General features: G+C 48.3%; 1 pseudogene; it reads left to right on the top strand.

The window, feature by feature from the left end:
• Nucleotides 1-2,181: 2,181 nt before the first annotated feature.
• Nucleotides 2,182-10,163, top strand: LOC128574718 (protein FAM183A-like; annotated as a pseudogene).
• Nucleotides 10,164-11,605: the final 1,442 nt, after the last annotated feature.

The raw sequence follows: 11,605 nt of genomic DNA on the forward strand, positions 1-11,605 counted from the left end.
TAGGACTGGGTCAGTGTGGAGCAGCCCTGAATCCTGACACTGTGGATTTTAGCCTGACCTGGTGGGCCCAGGGCAGGCAAGGCGAAGCCAACCAACACTCCTCCTAGGTGAGTTACAGGCCCCCTTGTCCACCACCAGCTCCAGCTTGTCTCACTCCCATGTGTGTTGGGCCTCCACCCTGTGTTAATCTTCTTCAGATGCCAAGATGCCTTTAACAATTTCCTTTTCTATGCAGTCTGGTCCTTTCCTGTCCTGCCACTTCATCCAGCCTGCATGAGCTTCTGCACATGTGACTGGCCTCTCCATGGAATGTATTCTGTGACCAAAGAGCAAACATTGGGACCAGTGGTCAAGAAGGTACAGGAGAATGGCAAGTGGAAAGGGTCCCACCTATTCTCAAGGAGGGCAGGGGCTGGAGTCAAGTGAGTCAGGAAAGGGTGGGTCCTGAGCACCCACACAGAGGACAGGCCCTGTTACAGACAGATGGGACTCGGATTGGGTTTTCTTTGCACTTTTTGGTCGGGTTCCTCCCAGACTCCATTTGTCTTTATCCTAGGGTTCTACAACCATCCCAAGGGACTCTACCCTTGAGAAAAGTCTCCTGTAAAAACAGGGCAGGGCCCTCCATTCTGTCGCCATCAAAGCTCTGATGGTTGAGCCCCTGACTCAGCTGCTCCTACCCCAGGATGGAAAAGGGAGCAGAGTGTGCAAGTCAAGAACATGCCCACATCCCACCCAGATGAGCGCAGCAGATAACAGATGATTCATTTGAGAAAGTGCTGTCCTCAAACTGATAATATTCATTAAATATCATCTCAGTCAACATTTTAAGAGCTATTTGTAGGAAATTGACATCTGATTATAATTAGTAAGGAAATGCAAAGGGACAAGAATATCAAGACTCTCCAAAGAGGAAATTGTTTCCTACCAGATATCAAAACATAATATAAAAATAATTAATATGATGTAGTGCTTCTGCAGGCATACAGAGATAAAAATTTCCATAACAGGGAGTTTAGAGACAGACTCACATATGTGGACACTTCTTTAACACAAAAGTAGCAGAGCAGAACTGTGGGGATAGGACTGTCTTTTCAATAAATTGGTGCTGGGTCAATTGGATACTTATTTGGAAAATATATTAAGCTGTTTTCCTACTTCACACAAAACTCAAATATCAATTTCAGGTGGAACACAGATGTATATCAGAAAAGGTAAACTGAAGAAAAATAGAATTACTGTGCCCAAGTAAAACTGAAGAGCACTGAGGTATACTATGAACTGTGAAATTTGCACCAGATTTGAAACAGTGTGAAAAAATAGTGTATAATCCCTCAATACTTTTTATATTGAAACTTTGAAATAATAATAATTGGGACATACTGAGTTCAATGAAACATCCTTAAAGGTAGTTTCCTGAGTCATTGTTCCCTTTTACTGCACATCTGCTTTACAATAGGAGAGGTTTCTGACTCCTTCCAAATCTTTTTAGGAAATGATTGACCAAAGAGAGGTCCATGATATGTCCATAATCTCCTTGATCTGCCCCTTCTGGCCAGTCTCCTGGTGTGTCCTGGGACGGTTCTAGTAACCAGGCTGGGTCCTGAGAAGCCCAGGCAGGTGAATGGAGCACCAGAAGGGAGCAGAGCAGGAAATAAAATCCTCCGGGGTGGGAAATGGGTGTGTGGATTCAGGCAGGGGACTGGGGGCGTCCAGGTAGTCTAACGCAGCAGGATCCTACGCCAGGGACTCTGTTGCCTGGAGACTGTATGGGACGCGGTTGCCTTAAGACGGCTGGGGACAGCAGGGCGCAGTGGCTCACGCGTGTAATCCTAGCACTGTGGGAGGCCGAGGCACGGGGATTGCTTGAGCTCAGGAGTTCAAGACCAGCCTGCGCAAAAGCAAGACCCCCATCTCTATTAAAAAATAGAGAAACTGAGGCAAGAATATTGCTTGATCCCAAGAGTTTGAGGTTGCTGTGAGCTATGACACCACAGGACTCTACCCAGGGTGACAGCTTAAGACTCTGTCTCAAAAAATAATATAAAAAATTTTTTAAAGGACTGCGTGGGACGCTGTTGCCTGGAGACCACGTGGAGCACTGTTGCCTGGAGGCCAGCATCAGGTCAAGCCATCTGAGGGGACAGAGAAAAGCCAGTCAGGACCTGTAGCACTAAGGACATGGCTGGACGCCAGAATGAGGAGGGGGCCACAGATGAGGTCCGCCAAGACCAGATCTTGCCGGAACTCTTCGTCAAAGACCATGACATCCAGAAACTGTACAGACAGTAGCACGTGGTTCCTTCCGCAAGAGTGAGGAGCTGCGGAAAGAGGAGGGCAAGACTTGGGTGCCTTTAAAGGGAGGCTCTGAGGGGCTGTTGGCTGGGATGGGGGTCCCAGGGAAGAAGAGCTTCTCTCGCACCACCCCCTACTAGACCTCTCAGACTCAGGATGTAGGAGGGAGCTTAACCTGCTTTATATCAGACCTGTTAGGCATGTTAGAATGCATCCACATCATGATTATGTATTATCATATTAGAAAAAAAAAGTTAAGCAGCTTTTTATCATTTGGTTGTTTTTTAATGAGGTAAAGATTTGTTTTCACGCTTGACCTATGGTCTAGGAAGTTCAGGACAGGTAACTTTGGGACCACATAGCTCCCCCAATAAAACAACCATACCCTCCACTCTTGTAACTGCACACTCCTTGGACGTTTTACCTGGGCCTCTCACATCTGCTCCTCTTAATGCTACTGGGCTTCATATGGAGCTTCACAGCCTCCCACATAGCTGCCTCCCAGCTGCCTGCCCTGCACCACCCCCAGGATCCTCAAAACCACCAGGTGGAAAGCCGGGCTCATCTGCACCTTGTTCCCCACTCAGCACCACTCCAGAACATCCTGTCTCAGCAAGGGGCACCACAGTCATTCACCCTCCCAAGTTCAAAGCCCGGGAGTCATCCTGAAAGTCCCTGTCTCCCTTACCCCTCCATGTAATTAGGCACAAGTCCTGTTACTCCTTTGTATTTCTCTCACCTGACCCACCTGCTCCCACCTCAGTGAAAGACACCTTCATGCATGAGGAGGCGTCTTCTTCTCTGCTCATGTAATTTCCTGTCTAAGTAGCACAGGAGTTGGGGAGTAAGTATGCCTCTCTACACCCTTACTGAGGAAGCCTCAGCAGGGAGATAGTGACTGCTGCCTGGATTGGCTGACGGGCTCCCAACTATCCTCCCCTAGAAGCTGGGCCCTAAGCTCCAATGGATCAGTTCAGTCCCTTCATAAAACCATCAGTGGCTCCACAGCTTCTGAGATAAAGATTAAATCACACAGCAGATGCAGCCCCTGCCCAGGTTAATCCACACAACCCTCCTCCCTGAAGCCATGTGCCATTAAGAAGGATTTTGGAGCCTACTCTGGACCAGCCACTGTTCAAGGATCCCACACATGCTCCTTTGTCCCCTGCCATTTCAAAATAAATGGATTTTTGAAATACAACTTGCCATTTCCTCCACCTTACTATAAGCAACCTTGTTCCTTCTTCCTGAACTTACTTCCCAACTCCTGTACCTAATTAACTGCATGGTGCAGATCTATGTAGTCCGATTATGTCTGATGACGCACATGGAGAAAATGTAGTGCCTTCACTTACTCTGGAGCTCTTAACAACGAAGCAGAAGAATTTACTATCCATTCTGTTCAAACTTGGTCTATTTTACCTTACTTAGTAATCCTTTCAGGCAACATTGAGGTGTTCTAGAGAAGGTGCTGTCTGTCTCCCACCTCACGTCTTTTGGGCACATGCCTATTGCACTAAAGTGAGAAAATATTAGAACTTGTACTGTTGTTTATTGTCACCTATACAAAGAGAAATTATGCTCTGCTAATATGATGACAATAGGGACTGTGTAAATACACATCCCAGAGCAGTGATTCTCAACCTTCCTAATGCCAGAGCCCTTTAATACAGTTCCTGTGGGTCACGCCACGCACAGGTTGAGAACCAGTTTCAGAGGCCTGCATGCTGCAAAGCTACTTCAATGCTGGGAGTTTGAGATAATCATTTGGACTCCACTGGTTTCTACTGACCTCTGCTCCCCACCTAGCTCCCTCCACTCAGGCCTTCTTGATGTTTTTCAAACTCTCCAAGCTCATGTCAGTGTTCTCTCTCCCATGTACACTCACAGTGCACTCCCATGGTCAGGAGTCTGCTCAACTGTATCTCCCTAGACATGCATCAGACCTGTTAGGTATATTAGACCATCTGCAGTAGCACAGATACACACACACCCCCATCAACGCCCTACCCACTTGTCCTGCTTTCCTGTTCTCCATCACACTTAAGTCAACAGATGCCATGTCTGTTTATCATCTCTCACCACAAATAGAATGAAGATCAGGGAACGCAGGAAGCTTTTCTGTCTTGCTTACAGCCTCTCCTGTGCATGTGTAATTCTGAGCTAAGTGGTGAGTGTCAGTTCTGCTCCACTGTCATCACAGACCCTCCTGGGGAGGGCTCGCTGTATGGGCAACCTCTGTTGGCTGCCTGGCACACATAACCTTCCCTCTAGATGAGGACTATTCCAGACAGCAACTGTCAATGAGGAACATGGTCTGTATCTGTGCTGTAGTCAAAACTATACCCATGACCTGGGTGTGGCTCTTGCACACCTGAAGTGTGACTAAAGAACAGAATTTTTCATGGTATTTCATTTTATATATTCAAATTCACATGTCCACATGCAGCTGGTGGTCAACATAGCAGAAAGTGCCACTCTATATTTTAGGTTCCTGAGGGCATTACTCAACCTTGCCCCCTGGCACTAAGCATAATGCCTGGCCTGTGCCAGTGAGTGCTGAATAAATGACCAGCCTAAGCTGGCTCTTAGAGAGGGCAGGGAGTTCATGTTTTCATATGAACCTGTGATGCTGTTTTTCTCTAGTTCACCTGATCACCAGAAAGCCCATGTCCGATAACCGGGAAGAACCTGCAGATGGTTAAGTTCTAGGGTTTCACAATGACATTGAGATAGACCACAGAGAGGCTAAATGGACTCGGTCGTCACTCTCCCAATGAGCATACAGGATGCAAGTTGGGACATGGAGCAATAGGAATATACCACGTAATGGGTGGACAGCAGGCAAAACTTGCCATCTGCCTTCTGTTAGGGATATGCCCAGCCCAGTGCCTGACTACTGAGTTACCTCCCTTCTCTTCATTCTCAGTCCCCTTGCTGAGGTAGACATTTTCCTCCCATTTTGCAGATGGAGAACAGTGAGGCCCAGAGGAATGAGGCCACCTGGCAGGCTAGTCCTAGAACTGACTCCAAAGCCCAGTTTCATTCTATGGTGCATCTGCCCCTGCCTGTCTCTGGAGACTTGTAGGGCAGGAGAGCTGTGCAGCTGCAGACACGTGTGGTGTCTCTCTCTGTCCCCCTCGCTCTCTCTGTCGGGCTTCACTAGCTACACTCACTCATGTCCCGGGGCCTTTGCTCTCTCTGCCTGCTTTGTGCTTTTCCTCTGCCTCTCCCCAGGCCTGGCCCTGCAGTAGCTGCTTTTCCTTCTCAGGCCGTTGCCCACACCTTCCTTCCAGCGTGCCGCCATCAGGTCTGTCTGTAACTCTGTGTGTTGTTGACTCTGCCCCCATCCAGACTACGGGCTCTAGGACAGCTGAACCACATCTGCCTCACTCAGTCCCCCCGCCAGGGCATAGAACAGTGCCTGGCACAGGGTTAGTGTTTGCCCCATCATGGCTAAAAGCTGAGCAGAGGCATCAGATGCCCCTGTGTCAGGGCCTGGGCAAGCCTCTGAGGCTGGATGTTCTACCCTGAGGAACGATGCAGCCAGAGTAAAGAGCACAGGGACACCCAGCAGTCCCAGATCCTGAGTCCTTCATAACACTGGCCTCATCTCCCGGCCAGGTTTCTGCATGTCATTCACCAGGATGCCCAGGGACCAAGGATGAACTACCCAGAGACACAGACTGAAAACCAGGAGATTGGATGGGACTCGGAGCCCCTGGTAAGTGTGGCTCCTGTCCTCAGGAAATACCAAAGATGAGGGGCAGCATAGATGGAGGCTAAGAGAACAGAGTTGGGAGCCAGACATGCCTGGGTTTCAGTTCTGGCTGCCACTCACTAGCTGTGGGCCCCTGGGAAGTTTCTAAGCTCTTGTACCACTCCGCTTCCTCACAGAGAAGATAGTACAGCACCTAACTTGTTAAATGATACTGATTATTATTTTTTTCTTTTTGTAGAGACAGAGTCTCACTCTATCGCCCTCTGTAGAGTGCTGTGGCCCTCCAACTTCTGGGCCTAGGTATTCTCCTACCTCAGCCTCCCGAGTAGCTGGGATTACAGGTGCCCGCCACAACACCCAGCTATTTTTTTTTTTTTTTTTTTTTTGTACAGACAGAGTCTCACTATACTGCCCTCAGGTAGAGTGTCGTGGCGTCACACAGCTCACAGCAACCTCTAACTCTTGGGCTTACGCGATTCTCTTGCTCAGCCTCCCAAGCAGCTGGGACTACAGGCACCCGCCACAACGCCCGGCTAACACCCGGCTATTTTTTTTGTTGCAGTTTGGCCGGGGCCAGGTTTGAACCCGCCACCCTCGGTATATGGGGCAGGTGCCCTACTCACTGAGCCATAGGGCAGAACATCCAGCCTCAGAGGCTTGCCCAGGCCCTGACACAGGGGCATCTGGTGCCTCTGCTCAGCTTTTAGCCATGATGGGGCAAACACTAACCCTGTGCCAGGCACTGTTCTGTGCCCTGGGGGGGGACTTAAAATCATAGGTGACACTGATTTTAAGAGAGGGGGCGATCTGTGCTGTGCTCAGAGCAGAGCCTAGCACAGAGAGAACACTGTGCATATTTTGGTTAAATAAAGGCAGCTGATGGCAGATGCCTGACTCTGCAGCTCCCGTGACCAGGAGGGTGGGCTTGGCACATCACTTACATCTGTGAGTTCTGCTATCTCATCTCTAAGTGGAAATCTTAAAAATAGTGCTCTCCTTGTTTGATTGGAAGGATACAGCTAGCCACCAGAGCACCCAGGAAATATAGTCTTTAGCTCTGAAACACGCTACATGAGTAAGGGTTTCTATTATAAGGAAAAAGCAGAAATCAGAGAACACAATTTGAAAACATTTCTTTCTACTACCACTAGCTATGTGACCATAACCTAAGCCTCCATTCATCTGTCTTAAAATGGGGATAATGTATCTAACAAAGTTTGTTGTGAAGATTAAATGAAAGAATGTGAAGAAACAGCTTAGAATGGTACAGTAAGCGCTAGGTAATTGTGGGCCACTCTGATGTTGGGGAGTAAGGACAGGAAGGGGACACGGAGCCCCGCCTACTTCCAACCAGCTGCCTCTCCTGGCTGCTTGTCTGGGCTCCATTGCTCCCACCCACCCAGGATTTATGGAGGGTGCTCCCTTCCCAAGAACCCCTCCCCCATTCACTCTCTAATTCCTACTGCAGCAGCCAGGCCTTCAGGTCTGGGGACATCATTCCAGTCCAGGAGTGGAGCTCTCCTGTGGGGCCGTTTCACACAGACTTGAGCAAACAGCTCAGTATGCCGTTCATTGGTGTTACTGGTTCACTGGTGTTACCAGTGAAGGGGAGATAAACCAGATGATCATCTGAAATAGCTCCTCTACGGATACTGGGTGTGGGTATGGAGAGAGGTGACTGGGGGAGATGGAGATTCCAGCTGGGCCCCCACCACATATATAAGAAGAACCAAGTTCAAAGGGGAGGGTGTGTTTAGAGAGCTGGAGAAGTTACCACTCAAAGGGAAGGGGGAGGCCTAACGAATAGTGAGTAAGGGTAGAGGGTTACAGGAAAAAGAAATAAAGGACAGTGAATATGAAAATGAATAATGAATGGATTATTCAGTGATTGTTAAAAAGGAGAAGGAAGACGTGTTCACATGGAGAATTATTATGAAAGGCACAGGCACCAAGATGGGAGTTTGTAGTGAGGGAGAGAGATGGGGCTCAACTCTGCACACAGCATGAGTGAGTAGGAATGTACAGGCAAGGAGGAAGGTGGGCCCAGTGATGGGAAATGACTCAAGGAAACATCAGGGGTGGAAGTGGCTTCTGGCTAAACTTCACCTACAGGATTCTTACTAGTGGGAAGCCAGGGTGTCACACATCAGTTGGGGGATGTCATATTTCAAAGGGAATGGGTTCTAATAAAACTGACTTAGCAGGATTTTTGCTAAAATGGAACAACACAAAGGTAAACATGGAAGTCCATTAGTCAGGCCTAGTTGAAAAAGACCTCAGGGAGCCTGAGAGTTTGCTCCAGGAGAGAACCTTTATCCAGAGAGAAGGAGTGTTGTGAAAGAAGGAAGGTCCGGGTGAAGACAGAAATCATCCCAATTAGGCTTGGCACCCATAGCACAGTGGTTGTGGCACCGGCCACATGCACCAAAGGTGGCGGGTTCAAACCCAGCCTGGGGGCGGCACCTATGGCTCAGTGAGTAGGGCGCCAGCTACATATACCAAGGGTGGCAGGTTCAAACCCGGCTCTGGCCAAACTTCAACAAAAAAATAGCTGGGCATTGTGGCAAGGGCGTGTAGTCCCAGCTACTCGGGAGACTGAGGCGAGAGAATTGCTTGAGCCCAGGAGCTGGAGGCTGCTGTGAGCTGTGACGCCACAGCACTCTACCGAGGGCAATAAAGTGAGACTCTGTCTCTACAAAAAAAAAAAAAACCCAGCCTGGGCCAGCTAAGCAACAATGACAACTGCAACAAAAAGTAGCTGGGTGTTGTGGCGGCTACCTGTGGTCCCAGCTACTTGGGAGGCTGAGGCAAGAGAATTGCTTAAGCCCAAGAGTTTGAGGTTGCTGTGAGCTGTGACGCCATGGTACTCTACCGAGGGTGACAAAGTGAGACTGTCTCAAAAAAAAAGAAAAGAAACTGCTAAAAAAATTCTGTGGTTGTGGAAGAATTCAGACTCCAGGCTCAGTGCTGACATCATAGCACACTACCAAGGGCAACAGTGAAACTCTGTCTCAAAAAAAAAAAAAAAAAAGAAAAAGAAAAGAAAAGAAATCTCACCCCAGTTAGATAATTAAGCAACTTAGAAAAACAACCTAAAGAGCAAGTAAGTTAACTCACCAGTCTTTATATCCCTAAGGACCTGACTCATAAGAGTGCCATGTATGGGTGTAGACCTTTCATGGCCGCTCACCAGGACAGGAAGGGTGATTATAGCTGGCCCTGCCTGGCTTGCTGTGCTCACATGCTCCTAGGCTTTGCAGATCACACACTGTACATGCCCCCAGCTCAGTTATCACTCTGGAGTTGCAAAGACTCTTCAGATACTACAAGTTCACACATGACTATAAACTTGGGACCATGTCCCCAGATGGTGCTGCTGGTGTAGTGAAAAAAACAGTATTTTCCAAAGCAATAGGTCAGGTGTTATGTAGCCTTTAGTTTATTAAAGCTGGAGTCTCAGAATGACATGCTTGGGGGCAGAAGAGGCTTGATAAGCCAACGCAGAGATCCCAACCACCTGGTAGGACCTCACCCAGGACAGGCACAATACCAGCCACTTCAATGTTGGCACAGGGGAAGCCACCATCAGTGAGCACCTCTTGTCTCCTGTTGACAGTTGCAGTGAATTGCAGTGTCAATGGTATGAGACTTATGTATCAGTGCTCACTTGTACTCAGGACTCTGTGTGACCCTTCCACAAGTATGTGCTGGATGAATAGTGAGCACTGGGTGCTGCCCCAGGAGCTGGGGACTCAGCAGACACAGCCGCTCCCCTCAAAGAGCTTATGTCTAGTAAGGGAAGGAGCCCCCAGTGTAGCCTCCAGTGGAGCCAGTAGAGTAGGGAGTGCGGCCAACCTGGCCGAGCTCTTCTCTTTCAGACTCACAACCCTTGTTGATGTGAATTCTGTCAACTCTATTTTCCAGCACAGACACACACCCGCAGAGTGGGGCCTATTTTAAGCCCAGGTACATTGTCTACAAACTCAGTTCGGCTCATTTCCTCACTTGGTTTTTCTGATCCTGCATCCTCCTCTTAGGTCAACTCAGAATACCAAGACCACAGGCTGAACCACTTCCACGCCTACAAGGACATCATTTTGTACAAGGCCAAAATGTGGAACCTGGAGAAGATGACCACCACAACTAGCCTCCCAGTACTGCTGTCTGTCCCCTTACTTGATGCCCAATGTGTGCACTGCACAGACAAACATTACTTTAAGCGAACATCTAACTTGTCCTATCTGGAGTCTCACTTTTCTCCATTCTGTCCAAGTCTACTGGTTCAAATCCTTATCTTTTAACCCAATGTGAGAATTCCAGGGTATGTCAGCAGCCTAATACATGTACAGCTTGGTCTTCCCCAACACAAACAAGGATGATAAAGCAGGCCAGGTGTGATGGCTCACTCCTGTAATCCTTACACCCTATACATCCAATTCTAGATTGGAGTCTGGAGTGTCGCTCTGTAGAACACACTAATGACCCCATTTAATACTACTTGAAGTGGCTTGGCACCCGTAGCTCAGTGAGTAGGGCGCCAGCCACATAAACCGAGGCTGGTGGGTTCAAGCTCAGCCCAGGCCTGCTAAACAACAACTGCAACAATAAAAAAATATATATATATAGCTGGGCATTGTGGCGAGTGCCTGTAGTCCCAGCTACTTGGGAGGCTGAGACAAGAGAATCGCTTAAGCCCAAGAGTTTGAGGTTGCTGTGAGCTGTGACGCCACGACACTCTACCCAGGGTGAAAAAGGGAGACTCTATCTCAAAAAAAAAAAAAACTACTTGAGGGTACTTTAATGACAGAGCCCAGGAAACTAGTTTCCTGATCCTGCTACCATCCTCTGCTCCTGACCCTCCTCCAGCTGAGTTAGCACCTGCCTGGGAACCACAGCCCCCTCAGACTCTGCTCAACCCATAAAGCCAGTGCCCAAGTCTGCACTGCCACCTGGGCCACAGATCGTGCAGGGTGAATACATGGTAAAGTGAGGCTGTGTCAGCAGGAATCTGATCTCTGCACCCAAAGGGGCTACACTGCCCTGAGAAAAGGGGAGAAGGCTTGGGGGAGGCAATAGGCTCTGCTCCTTATTTGAATCACCATACATTCTCCCCATTTGCTAATATTGTACAGATTGTCAAATAGAGGTCACACTAAATATTTTTGTGTTCTGAAACATGACCTGAATGATCACAATTTTGTTCATTAAAATTAATTTTACCAACTTAAATTCATTTTTAGTTTTACAAACTCAGTATCATATGAAACTAGACATGTCTTTTTTATTTACCAAGGATGCTACTAGAAAGAAGAAAATGTGAACAGAATTATTTTTTCTGCTTAACAATACTACATAGTGGGCGGCGCCTGTGGCTCAGTGGGTGGGGCGCCAGCCCCATATGCCGAGGGTGGCAGGTTCAAACCTGGCTCCTGCCAAACTGCAACAAAAAAAAAGCCAGGCTTTTTGACGGGTGCCTGTAGTCCCAGCTACTTAGGAGGCGGAGGCAGGAGACTCGCTTGAGCTCAGGAGTTGGAGGTTGCTGTGAGCTGTAATGCCACAGCTCTCTACCTTGGGTGACAGCTTGAGGCT

The sequence above is a fragment of the Nycticebus coucang genome, chromosome 22 (assembly GCF_027406575.1).
Source record: "Nycticebus coucang isolate mNycCou1 chromosome 22, mNycCou1.pri, whole genome shotgun sequence".
In the NCBI taxonomy this organism is placed as follows: Eukaryota; Metazoa; Chordata; class Mammalia; order Primates; family Lorisidae; genus Nycticebus; species Nycticebus coucang.